This window comes from Canis lupus, chromosome 6, assembly GCF_048164855.1.
Source record: "Canis lupus baileyi chromosome 6, mCanLup2.hap1, whole genome shotgun sequence".
NCBI classification, from domain to species: domain Eukaryota; kingdom Metazoa; phylum Chordata; class Mammalia; order Carnivora; family Canidae; genus Canis; species Canis lupus.
In genome coordinates this window covers 26182225-26196202 of record NC_132843.1, presented here as the reverse complement: position 1 = coordinate 26196202, position 13978 = coordinate 26182225, and the positions used below count along the sequence as shown (strand labels likewise).

General features: G+C 37.0%; 1 protein-coding gene across 40 annotated transcripts in view; it reads right to left on the bottom strand.

The window, feature by feature from the left end:
- Positions 1 to 13978, bottom strand: part of DTNA (dystrobrevin alpha) — a 365257-nt gene that overhangs the window by 208666 nt on the left and 142613 nt on the right. The window contains exon 1 of one of the 40 annotated variants that reach the window (XM_072829248.1): positions 3914 to 3986. The exons of the other annotated variants lie outside the window; for them this stretch is intronic. The gene's annotated coding sequence lies outside the window, so the exon portion shown is untranslated. Of the gene's footprint in view, positions 1 to 3913; positions 3987 to 13978 lie in introns of those variants that run through there. 40 annotated transcript variants of the gene reach the window in all.

The following is a 13978-nucleotide window of genomic DNA, read 5'->3' as shown; positions in this document are numbered from 1 at the left end:
GGATCACCTCACCCACTAGCCAGAGGAGAATCTGGCTAATTTGATCCCTGTTTTAAGTATTTAATAGTAGCGTAGTCCTTATTAATTAATGGAGAACATCTTATATCCCTTTGTTTAGAAACTTAACCTGAGGAGAACATTCTTAGGGTGGGTAATGGGATATATTTTGCAATTCTAAAAAAAATTAAATAGAATGTTAAATAGGTCAATAGTAAAGAGCTAATAAAGATTCTTGAGAAAGTTGTAAAACATATCCCACGACAGCCTTGTTTCATTTTGTTTCATTTGGATACCCATGTTGTTTTAGAACACCATTCCCAAGAATTATATGCCTGTAGTTCAAATGTCAGCTTTCAAGGATGATTCCCTCTGAAGACTCATTTCCTTGCTGTTTTGCCCTCCTTGACACACTCAGATAATTTAATGAACTGAAGTACAATTGCTTTTAGAAGCTCAATACTTCATTATACTTTTGTTTTAAAAACAGTTTTTGAGTTGAAAGTATGTCAGCAAAACCAACCAAAAGAATGTGGATGTTGTTACAAGGTCAGCTTTTCAGAAGCTGTAGGCAGGCGCTATTGGCATTCTGTCCAACAATCACCATGGGCAGCAGAGCCTTTCACAGGCAATGAGTCAGCAGCTCTGACAACACTAAATACGGTAACCCATTAATGTGCAAGATAATAGGCACACATGCTCCCTCAGAAAGCACTGGAGAGAGGAAATAGTTTATTTTTTATACTTCTGTAGAAGGAAGTTGGAATAGGTCATTAAAACTCAGATGTTAGTTTGTGTATGTGTTCATGTATGTGTGTCTGTGTTAGAATCTGGATTAAAATATTTATACATAGGGATTTCTTCCATAAAGGAAAACATATTCAGATAGAGAGTTGCAATATCAGAAGTGAGGCATTTCAAATGGGATATTGTTGACAAAGAGGGAGTCATGTTTTAGATCCGGGCTGTCCAGTCTAATAGCTACTGGCCACATGTGGCTATTTTAGTTGAAATGTGCCTAATCCAAATTGAGATATACTGTGAAATGTAAAACATACAATGGATTTTAAATACACAGTATGAGACGTGAATGAATCGTATCTTACCAGTATCCTTTTAATATTGATTATTGATTATGTTGAAATGATATTTTTGATAGATTAAGCAGAATACATTTGAATTAATTTCACCTGTTTTTATTTTTTAATGTGGTTACTAGAAAATTTTAAATTATGTATGTGGCTGGCATTATATTTCCATTGGCCAGTGCTGCTTCAGAAGAAATTTGATATCATCTCCTTCTAGTATCTCTCCTCTCTCTCTCTTTCTCTTTTTCTTTCTTTCTTTCATACACACACACACACACACACACACACAGACACACACGAAGGAAGAAAAAGGGGGGCCACAGTAGTGAGCCATTTGAAAAACATAGTCTTTATAATTGCATTGATGGTGCTGATATTGAAGATCCCAGTGCTCTATGCTGAAGAATGGGTACAAAATAGGCCTTTAGCACCAAAAGACATCTTACCCTGAATTGCCAATCGACCTCCACTTTGGGTCTAAGGGCATTTGTTGTAGTTCATTTAAGTCTGGCCTCCTTAATAAGAATGAAAGGGCACTGCTGAATATGTGAGAAATGTCTTTCTTTTACCACTCTTAAGAACAAAATGAGCTCTGTAGAAATGAATTGATGTTGCTTCCTGAACTTTTAATGTTTTAGACTTGGATACTCTCAAGAATGGTTTGACTGTGATGGTCAAAATTGTACTGTACCACATGGAGCTAAAACTTTTATTTAATAAGAATTTTGATAAAAGCGAAATCTAGACTCTAATTTGGCTACTTAAATTAGACAGTGAAAAATTGTACTATCTATATTTGTCTGGATGTGGTTCCTGTGTTTTTGAGTATGGTTTGTCTCCGTTCATAGTTATTCCCGAATTCTGGCAGTATTGAGAGGTTCCTAGCAGCCTTTCTCCTGTACCTGCTTCTCTATTCTATTCTTTCCTGCTTCAGAATCCATTCCATCACCTGGCTTAGTTCATCTTTTCTTAGCCTCAACTCCTTGGAGGACTTTGGAGTCCTGGCATTAACAGATGCTAATTTGGGGTACCATACTCACCTATGTCTTATCCTTAAATTTTTCTTTTTATCCATTTTAACTATTAACTTGAATTTTTATGAACACAGCTGGAAAACAAACAGCTGAGCAGAGATTTCATTAATGGTGTCTAGACCATTCTGAATGATTGCCCATAAATGGTGTATTCTGGCAATAAAAAGGTGTTCCTGGCTCCTGAGCTGGTTGGAAGAAAAGGTGAGGTCCCTTAAATGTTTCTTCATTAGAGCTCTGCAATGTCTTCCCTCCTTCTCAAATAAATAACCTTAATCTTGTTCTTCAAATTCAGATATTCAGGTCTCTGCGGGGAGACTTCTATTAGAAAGTGGCTCATCGGGATCCCTGGGTGGCGCAGCGGTTTGGCGCCTGCCTTTGGCCCAGGGCGCGATCCTGGAGACCCGGGATCGAATCCCACGTCGGGCTCCCGGTGCATGGAGCCTGCTTCTCCCTCTGCCTGTGTCTCTGCCTCTCTCTCTCTCTCTCTGTGACTATCATGAATAAATAAATAAAATATTTAAAAAAAAAAAAAAAAAGAAAGTGGCTCATCATTCTCCCCTCAAATCTCTTTCTTGTATTCTTCCTTTTCTTTCTTTTTTTTTTTTTTGTATTCTTCCTTTTCTAAATGGATATATGTGAAATTGAGTGTATTCATTTAAAGTCATGGAACTATTTAAAGAAAAATAAACAGGTTTGCATTTAATCATCTTTCATATATATGATTTCTCATTTAAAAAAGAATGAGCGATCCATTGAGTGTTACAATGTGAACATTTTCATAAGGGATGAAAACTAGAAAAACACTTTTACCATTCTTTGAGGTAATTTTTTTTAATCTTTTCAGTTTGGACAGTGACAGGAAATTGATTTATACCACATTTTGCTTCTTGACAAATTTATTTTTTTTTATTTTAAATTCTTGACAAGTGTTTCTGAGCAATAAAAAAGTGCCTATATTTGGGAAATATATGAAAGCAAGAAAAGTGTAGGTAAGCTAGAACAGGCTTATAGCATTTGCAGAATAGCACTCTTATATTATCTGATTCCAATGGTTGGGACTAAAAAGATGTTGAATAAGAATATGCAAATATGAAAGATGACATAAAATAGACTGACTTAATGACACTCAAATTTTAGATGACTGCATTGCAGTACTGAACAAAACATTTCAACAGCTGGAAATCAGTTTTTCTCTTCTCTTTATTTTAGATTTTATTACTAAGAAATATAGAAATAAGGAATCCTATATTTCTTTTTTTTACAGTGTTTTAATTTCTTTATTTTTTTTAATTTATTTTTTATTGGTGTTCAATTTACCAACATACAGAATAACCCCCAGTGCCCGTCACCCATTCACTCCCACCCCCCGCCCTCCTCCCCTTCCACCACCCCTAGTTCGTTTCCCAGTTAGCAGTCTTTACGTTCTGTCTCCCTTTCTGATATTTCCCACACATTTCTTCTCCCCTCCCTTATATTCCCTTTCACTATTATTTATAGTCCCCAAATGAATGAGAACATATAATGTTTGTCCTTCTCCGACTGACCCACTTCACTCAGCATAACACCCTCCAACTCCATCCACGTTGAAGTAATCCTATATATTCCAAGAATTTATGGGTTATTAATGAAACTTCTTCAGAGAAATCAAAGGAAGACACACACACACACACACACACACACGCGTGCGCGCACTACTGAAGGCCCTCATGTCTGTAAAGTGTGATTTGGGGGAATCTGACAGGCTTGAGAGACTTCAATATAAGAGTAAAAAGCACCTTTGGATTGCTCTCTCACCTGGAAGTTTAGGAAGAAAAGGGGTTAGGGGCAACTAGCAGTTCATCTCAAGTCCTTTTAGCACCCCATCCCATTTAACTGAAAAAAAAAAATGACACAATTGTTAGACATTTAAAGTGAAAGGAGCCTCCAAACATGATTTTTAGCAGGACAATGTGCAGATATAAAAATCCAAACTATACAGTCTTTACTGGTTTCACTAAGATAAATTGTATTAACAAATGAATGGCTTACTTCACCTTTTCTAGGATTGACAGTCTGCTTACTACTGGTGCTCTGCAACACTAAAACTGAAAATAAAATCATGGCTGAGGTATGTCTAATGAAAGAAATAAGAGGAACTTGTAACTAAAACTTCATAAAAGGAACTTATAAACTGTGTTAAAATTCAATAGTGAGATAAGCTGTCCTATAATGGGATTTCCCAAACCACAGAATTACTGCCAAGAACATAAATCCATTCCCAAAACTCAATTCTTTTATCTACAGTAAGAGAACTAGTGGCAATTAAGTACTACTCTGCATGTGTGTATAAACACACATGTATGTGTGTACATGTATATATGTGTAATACCTCTCTCATAGTTGATAGGTTTGAGAGTGAGTTAGAAGGATGACTTAATTTCTCTGGGTGTATGAATATTGACTTTTTCTTCAAAGAGTCTGTCCTACTCCATAGCAAAACTGTGAGGCTCCTGGAATGACCGGGCCATTCACACTTCAACAAAACGAGTTTTATTGTACTCAAATGCATCAAGTTCTTTGATTAGAATAACATTTGGGCAATCTAGCTTCTAAGAAAATGTATCTATCATTAATTTTTAATAGTAAACTTAAGTACTTATAGAAAAGAGAATATAATTTAACCTGGGTAGTGACACTTTGGATATTTTTTGATATTAGTGCCTATAAATTTTCTGTGATAAAAAGTGAGAACACGTAAGGAAATTGACTGCTGAATGGGCCAAGGGTACAACAGTATGCTAATATACCTAAGAGATCTTCCTTCTTATTTAATAATAGTTAACAAAGATGAACATAATGCTCAAAAACACTTGTCTGCATAGCTATGCCTTTAACCATGCTGGCCTTTACCAGATAAAGTTAAGCCAGTAGGATTCTGAGCATCTTCAAGCAGGGAAATGGTGGTGTGAAGGAGGGGAGAAGAGGTGCTGGTGGGTGGGAATGACTTGCATTTTGATAGGGTGATGTTCGTGTTCCTTTCACTCCAAAGTAACACCAATTGCATAGGAGAGAAGGAGGTAATGATTTCCAATAATCGACCCAGAAAAGACTGAGGGCAGAGTGAAGACCACCTCTAAGCCCACAACTTTACTTGCCTGCCTACTGGGATTGGGGTTTTCTCTTTTGCCTGGCTGAATAATAGAATATCTTAGGATGTTCCAGGGTTCTGGGGAAAAAGTATGTATTAGCAAAAGAATATCTTAATATTGTTATGGCTATGTATTATTTGTTCTTTTGGATTTTTATAGTTGCCTTTCAAAATAGAGACATGGAAAATTATCCTACTTGGAAGATAAATTCTAAAATCTCTGACATTTTTGGTTCAGAGTATGAATGAGGCTTGTTCTCCCAATGTGTCCAAGAGATTAACTTTCACAATTAAGTTTTGTCCTAGCCAGTATTGCAGTTAATGCATGTGCTCTGAGTTTGTAAGAGTGAGATGCTGGAGTACAGCTTAGTGATCAAGAGCATGGAATTATAGCTGTTACTTATTTTCTCTAAAGGTATCTTCTCATCTTGAATGTAAGGATAATAACAGTGCTGACCTAGAATAATCTGGAAGATTGGTTTAGATATTGAGTGTATTGCACCTGGCACATAGCTATCACTCAATAACTCGTAACTGTGCTGGGATTATGAAACAGGGTGAGGGATAGGAAGTTGCTAGATAGAAGTGGGAGATGAGACATTCCCAAAGTGTCATTTCTTTTTTTTTTTTAAAGAGATTTTATTTATTTATTCATGAGAGACACACACAGGAGAGAGACAGAGACAGAGACAGAGACATAGGCATAGGGAGAAGCAGGCTCCCCACAAGGAGCCCGATGTGGGACTCGATCCTGGGACCCAGGATCATGCCCTGAGCCGAAGGCAGACACTCAACCACTGAGCCACCCAAGTGTCCCTCAAAGTGTCATTTCTTAAGTGAAAATCTCCTCCCTGTCAATCAGCAACAGCTCTATTGTATCAGCTATTTGAGAGTATCACCAATCCAGCTGAAAGATTGCTGTCCAATCAGAGAAAAGAAAATTGAGTGTGGTGACCATATAAATGAATGAGACCATGCAAGAGTATCACTAAATCCACTGTTCATTGGTAAGCCACCACCCTCCCTAAAACTTCCCCTCCGGAGAATACTCTGAATGTTCGCTTTAGTAGGTTATCTGAAATGGCCTGATCGCTAACAAGGAAAGTCCTCAAAGCATTTCATGCAGTTTCAAATAAAGCTCAGACAGCATTTAGCAAGCATGGGTAGGTGCCAGCAGGCTGGTGTGGGCAGTATATCTGAAGACATGTATCGTGGGTCTCAAGTTTAAAACTGCCTGCTATTTCAGCACAGATTTTTCAGTGGTATTTAAAAATTCCCTAGGGTGAAGTGGTTTTTCCTCATCCTTTTATTCAAATAGACCATGAATACACTGGAGAGAATTAAGCCTCAACTCTAGTATTCACTGTGGTGCCAATCAGGATTCAACTCTAGTATCCACTGTGAATCACAGAGCCTGCCAAAAGTACTATCGGTGTGCCTAGGAAATGCAGTAGCAACCACAAAAAATGTTAGCTGTAAATTCATGCCGAGCGTTGTAAAATGGAAAAGCTAAGGGCGAGGCAGAATTTTATTTTTAGCAATCAACAGGTGGAAGTCTACTCATTTTTCTTCTTTTCTGATTTGCCATAATAAGAATACACAAAAAGCATAGTAAATGCATAGTACAGAGCTGACAGTAAAGGAGGTGATACGGTTTCATGTACTTAATGTGTAATCCTTAATAAGATCTTGTTTTTTTTTTTTTTTTAAGATTTTATTTATCCATTCATGAGAGACACAGAAAAAGAGCGAGAGAGGCAGAGACACAGGCAGAGGGAGAAGCAGGCTCCATGCAGGGAGCCCGACGTGGGACTGGATCCCGGGACTCTAGGACCATGCCCCAGGCTGAAGGCAGGCGCCAGACCCACTGAGCCACTCAGGGATCCCCCTTAATAAGATCTTATTCACTCATGAGATTTACTCATGTAAATCTTGGAATTCCATAGAAAACGACAATATTTTGGAGAAACTGTACTAGTTTCAGGTTTAATTACTTTGAAAAAAAATAATTTAACTAAAACAAAAATAATAATAATTTAACTGCTGTGTTTGGCAATGTGGGTCATTAGGAAGTACCAAAAGAAGGTTTTTTTAAAGATCTATTTTCAGAAAATTCACTCATTTATATATTTATTATGAACACTGCAGCTCCTGAACTCATGCCCAGTTGGGAGCTGCGGAAACTACAATGATACATTGGGCCTGGACTCTGTCCCCTATTACACAGAGATCTTGTAGAGGTTTCAGACTCATGATGTAGCTAGCTGGAACTCAATATCAAAAGTGGCAAAGCCAGGGGAGAGATTTATTTAGGATATAAGGATTTTAAAGGATGAAGAAAAATGGAAGAGATTATTCCAATTGGGATGCCTGGGCTCTTCTCTGAAGAAATGTCACTTAAAAGTAGCACACGTCCCTCTCCATGTTGGTGCTTTAAAAACACTTGTAGCCTGAATGAATGAAAGACATTGGAGGGATGAAGGCTCATGATGCCTAGCACACGCCAGTTACTGAACAAATGCTTCCCCAGTTGAACTGCAGGCCTTAAGGAAGGACATTCCAGTCGAGGAAATGAGCAAACTCATGGGCATGTAGGGTCATGTGGGGGAATGAGAGGAAGGGTACTTGAAAAGGTAGAGGGGGTTAAGCAGGCTGGATTGGTATTAGATGGATGAAGAGGAGCCAGTGTTGGTTTTACAGCTACTGTAGCATGGAGAAAATAATGCTTGACATGATTCCCAAGGCTTTCTGAGATCTGGTGCCTGCCCACACCTCCAGCCTTCTCTGTTATTCCCCTCTTCATGAATGCTGGATTTTGATTCAGTTCCTCAATAAACAGCATTTTGTCTCACTTCCAAGTATCACACATTCTAGTCCTGAAATCTACTGCCATACCACCCTGAACGCACTTGATCTCATCTAGTCCTTCTGGTAATTGTTCCAGGTTTGTCCTTCTACACCCTCTGTCTGGCTGACTCCTACTTACCTCCAGGTCTCAGCTTTAACATCACTTCTTCCAGGAAGCCTACCTACCCTCTGTACTAGGTTAGCTCCCCCTTCTGTGTTCTCCCACTGAGTCTGTACAGTTCACTGTATTTCCCTGGGATTCCCTTTAACTAGTAATCTCCTCATTTGTGTTAGACTCTCTGAATGTAGAGACCTTGCCATATCCCCAGTACTTGGCTTAATTCCTAGAATACTTAGGAAATGCATTTGTTGAATGAATAAAACAAACAAGACTAGAGATGGTATTAGGAATGTTGATCAGACCCTCTGTTAATGAGTAAGAGGAACTCAGGATTTAAAAAAAAGGAAAGTGGTTGGCAATAGTGTATGGTGGTGAAAATGTTATACAAATTAAATAGTAACAATTGTGGACATTTATTGAGTGTCTACCATGCCACGTTCTGTGCTAATTGCTTTCCAAGAATTATGTCATTTAATCCTCACATAATATTATGAGGAAGATACTGCTTATAAGAAAATGAAATCATACATACAATTGCATATAAATAAAACCTGACCTACTTGCAAAAACATTGTGCCTCAACCTTAAATACCATTTGTGGTTTTGGCTACCACAGCTCACAAGATTTATATGAAATATCTGAAGGGAATAGTCTGTATAAAGACAGACTAAAAAAATATGGAGTATTCAAAAGAAGATGTGAAGTCTCTAAAGCTTTGAATGGTCTGGAAAAGATGACAACAGACATATCTACAGGAAATTCACTAAAACTTCAAAGAGGTAAGTTGAAGATCCATAAAAGCATGTACTACTAATATTACTAAGACTAGGTTGAAAATAGAAAATAATATTTAAACTTTCAAATGACTCATGAGTCATTACAACTGTAATGAATTACTATTGGACATTGGGATTTAGAGGCAAATTCTTAATCTGACAGTAAGGAGAATAACTATATTATTCCATAACACATTTCCTCGTGCCATCATAATAGGAAAAAATACATTTTTAACAGGACCAAGAGTCAATGCACTAATGTTATGTTCTTTAGTGACATTAAACAGATATTCATAAATACTCAATTATAGCAGCTTTTTCCATATCTGCCTAGTATTGTGTCTATCCCTAAGGTCAATAAACCTTCATTAAGTACTAAGAGTGACGAGGCGTGCCACAAGCTAAGAACCCAAATTTCATTCTATTTTGAGGTAGAAACATTGGCTTCAAATCCAAAGATGATTAAGAGCATCTAAAAAGGAAGGGGTCTAATTACCATCATTACTATAAAAAGACTGTGTCCCAAGGGGAGAATAGGAGTAAAGTAGGTATGTACAAGCAGGGAAAACAACATACACACACACATACACAAATACACCCCTCCCTTTTTCATTGTTTTTAGTTGATTCACATAACTAGAATTTTGCTCTTAAGGTAGAATGGAGAGTTCACCTGACTCATACTTTTTCTGCTTTATAATTCATTTTTAGTGCTTTGGCAGTAAATCCAGATGCTTGGAAGGTCAACTTTTTCTCTTTAAACACTTTGCTGTTAGAACATGAGGGTTTTCATTTTCTGTGCCAGATGCCAGAAAGCAGCGTTAACCAGTCATCTGCTTGGCTGATCTAAGCAATGGGGAATCTTAAAAAAAAAAAAGGAAAAAAAAAGTATGACTCCTTTGGCTTTCAAGTTCTCCTGTGTAATTGACTTTATCTAAAACTTTGAGTTTGGGGCTTTTTGTTTTGTTTTGTTTTGTTTTTGTATGGGAAGAAGTATCAGTTTTGAGATAAGTGAGGTATGCAAATACCTGCCTGGAATAACAAGGAACACCATGGAATCTGAAAGGCACACTTTATGCCATTTTTATATTCCTATCCTACTTCCATATACAGACTAAAACCAGAACAACAAAGTGAAATCTACAAGATCCCCTCAATTTCCTATGGCTGCTTTGGATCATGTATAACATCATTTTGCAGTGAGGTGGCTGACTACATGACAGGAGAGAATGCAGCAAAACAAAGAAATGACTTTAAAGGTTTTTGAAAAATGTTTTTAAACAGAATGGGGCCTATGTCAAAGAGAAAGTGAGTAATATCACACTAGACATCAAATGAAAAAATAAGGTTATAAACATCAATGTGCTTGGCAGAAACAACCCCAAAATTTCTTCATAAAAATCATGCCTGCCCCTCCAGTTTTTCTCTCCAGAGATCAACAGGCCACCAAAGAATTTTATCCACTCAAAATAGCACATTTTGGATGAGAGTTATTCAAATAAACTGTTTAAAATGGAAACAACACTCAACACATGTTAATGTCATTTGCCAGAGGAGCCCCAGAAATGAAGCTCTATCTTTAAAATGAGGGAGGGAACTTCCTAGATGTATTTCACTGATTGTGGGTAAAATGTCCCTGCAGGAAATCTGCCAGGGCTTCACAGAATTCTTACTTGTGTGTTGCAGCCATTTCATAGACACATCAATTCCCAAGATCATAATATCCCTTTACCCATATCACCTTAAAAGCTGATTGATAAACACTAGGATAGCCTTTCAAACACCTCTGGGAAATCACTATGATGTCCATTTTCAAGATGAGAAATGCAGACAGAGATACATTTGCAAGCCAAGCACGAATGGGCAGAGGGAGGTGAGCAGAATGGAATTCAAGAGCATCAAATTTCCAGCCCTCAGTACAGAGTGTTCTTATCTCTAAAGAAATTCTAATAAAGGCCTGAACCATTACAACTAACTCTGAAATAGTAGAACACTGGCTTCAAGGATAAAGTTTTAATACTGTTACAATATGTGGATTACTTCCTAAAACATGAAATTGAAAAATTAAAACAGAAACAACAGTACCATATTAAGAAGATATCAAAGATGGTCCAAAATTTACCTTTCTTTAAAAAAAAATTTATGGGTAAAATATTTCAACACTAAAAATAAGATACATTTACTTATACTAACATATAAATACAACCCTCTACTGTAATTATGCAATTTATCTAATTAATTTCTTGAAGACAAAGAGAAACAGAAATACAACATCATCTGGAGCAAATTTTGAAGAACCCCAAGAATCTAGGTAAATTTAAATGCTTGTTATTTGACTGATCTTTGAACACATCTTCAGAGTTGGGACCAATCTTTTAAAGAAATCTGAAGGAAGCAACACTAAATGTCTTGTGTCTAGTGGCATCATTGTCACTGTGATGACATCCCAAAGAAAAGAGTAACACAGTACAGACCCAAAGGGTTCTATTACTGAATAGACATTCAACAATGTATTTCAAGTCCCTCCAGTTCCTATGCCTCTACCTTGTTCAAAACCACTGTTCTGGTTAAGTCATCTCATTTGGATTATTCACTATAATCTCCTAACTAGTCTCTCTGCTTCTACTCTTACCCGACTTCAACCCGTGCTTCAGAGAAAACTAGAGTGATCTTTTAAAATGAAAATATGATCACATCATCCCTTAACCTTCTTTATACTTTTCCCTGGCTTTCCATTGTCCCTGCAGGAAAGACCAAAAGGCTGAACATACTGTAGAATCCTTTCCGGGGATAGCTCTTGCCTACTTTTTTAGCCTGACCTCCACCATGACCACCCAGCCCCTGTGGGTTCCTGTCACAGCCTTCTTGCAGTTGTGAAATGTATCAATCTCTTCCCAACTCAGATCTTTTGAACCTAGTGTTTCTCTGCTTGCAAAATTCTATCACTCAACTCTGCTAACTTACTCATCCTTCAGGTTTCAACATCAATGTTACTTCCTCAGAAAGACACCTTTCCTGATTGCCCAAATGAATTTCGATTTCCCTATTCCTTTTTTTCACAGCACCTATTCTTTTTCCATCATATATTTTCATGCATTCATTCATGCCTTTAGGCACACGCTCATTCAACAATTATGGCTCAGCACAACTATGCACCAAGTATTGCTTTAAGTGCTAGAGAGCCATGGTCCATGCTCTCATGGAACCTATATTGATGTGTTGCTGTACCTTTATTTGTGTGTTTATTTGATGTTTGTCTTTTCTTTAGGATCATGAGTTCTATGAGACCAAATAATACAAAAAGTAAAGAGGCTAGAACCTAATAAAATTTCTATAATTCCTTAGTGACAAAGCTAGCCCCAGAAGCCAGTCCCTAGTAGTGCTCTCCTTCATTTTTAGGAACATATGAAATAGTTAGGGCAGCAAAGACCACTAGTATTCTCTTTCTACCCTGGAAACGCAGCTATACTACATTTCCCAGATTTCCTTGCAGTGAAGTAGCCAATGATATGTGAGCCACTTCCAGGCCTGCCTCTATAAAGCTTCCACGAGTGCTGATCTATACTCTTTCTACTGCTGGCTGGACCAGAGGACTCTGTAGTTTAAGAGGATGGACCCGATTCTCTGAATCACAAAATGGAGGAAAGCCACCTACTGACCAAGAAAGATCACCTGAGATTGGTGCATGAAACAGAAATTTTGGGGATTTATTTGTAATAATAGCAAATATTATTACCTATTATTTGTTATACATTTGGCTCTTCTACAAACATTAGCATTTAGGGACATTAGCCAAAGTGGCTAATGTGCGTTATCCCATTTTGAATCCTGGCGTATTTCCTAAAGAGGGCCACTGGACAGTTACCCTTGTATTCAAGTCAAACGAAGATCATAGATGGTCCTTTTTTAATGCCTCTCACAAGTCTGTAAACCTCTTGAGCATAAAAATTGTCAATGCCAAGTCAATGTCCAATATTAAGAGCAACAATTTGAATATGTGATCTATGCTTTAAAAAATGTAGCATGAAATTTGACACTTCTGATGTCATATTTCTTATAAAATAAAAATCCAAAATTGATGTTTTGTCCCAAGATAAAAGACATTGACTTGTGGTAAATTGAGTGGTTAAAAATTAAAACTGGTGATTATTTACTCTAGTAAATTAATTTGCTTAATAGCTCAAACTGACTTTTGGATATTATGTACACATAATTCTGGACATAAGCTACACTTTTTTCACAATAAAGCACAAAATATGTTTTTTTTTGTTATTTTTATGAGCCATATCCTTTTAATTTTATGTAGAATCAAAAATGCTTAAATCTAAAACACCAGTTTATTAGTAATCCTAAGCATAAATACATTTTGAGTTTGATATAGACAAATAAGGTAGGAATTTAATAAATGTGTCTAGTCCGTCACTGTGATTTTTCATCATCTCATGAAGAGTGTTTTATTGCTATTTGGGTCATTCTAAGGTGACTGATACCATGACCTTTTAAGATATTGTATTAAAGGGTAAGGGTGGCTGAAAAATTAGGAAGCATAATCAGACATTCCTCAAAACAACAACAAAGGCCAAACAAGAAAATACATTTCCAGTCAGTACATTTAAAATTATCATACCCTATCCAGCTAAAACCATAAATAGGAAGGGCTGGGATTTCTGGGATGTTATGTCTCTATCTCTGTTTCTTGATCTCTGTATTAGATTAAGGGAGTAGAGGGAATTGTGTCCAGAGGATATATTAATAAATGAGATGCACTATTACACAAAATAGTTACAAGACAACAAAGTGAGTTAACAAATGGAAAATGATGTTAGCCAGCTTCTAAAGTCAACTAAGGGAGCACCCAAATTATTTGTTTCTTACCCCCTTCCAGCCTTTCAGAAAAGATGCTGCAGGAAACTAAAGAGACTCTGCATTTATTCCAATAACATTTATCATATGTCCTTCTTCAAAGTTCTGGTCTAGGAACCTGTCTT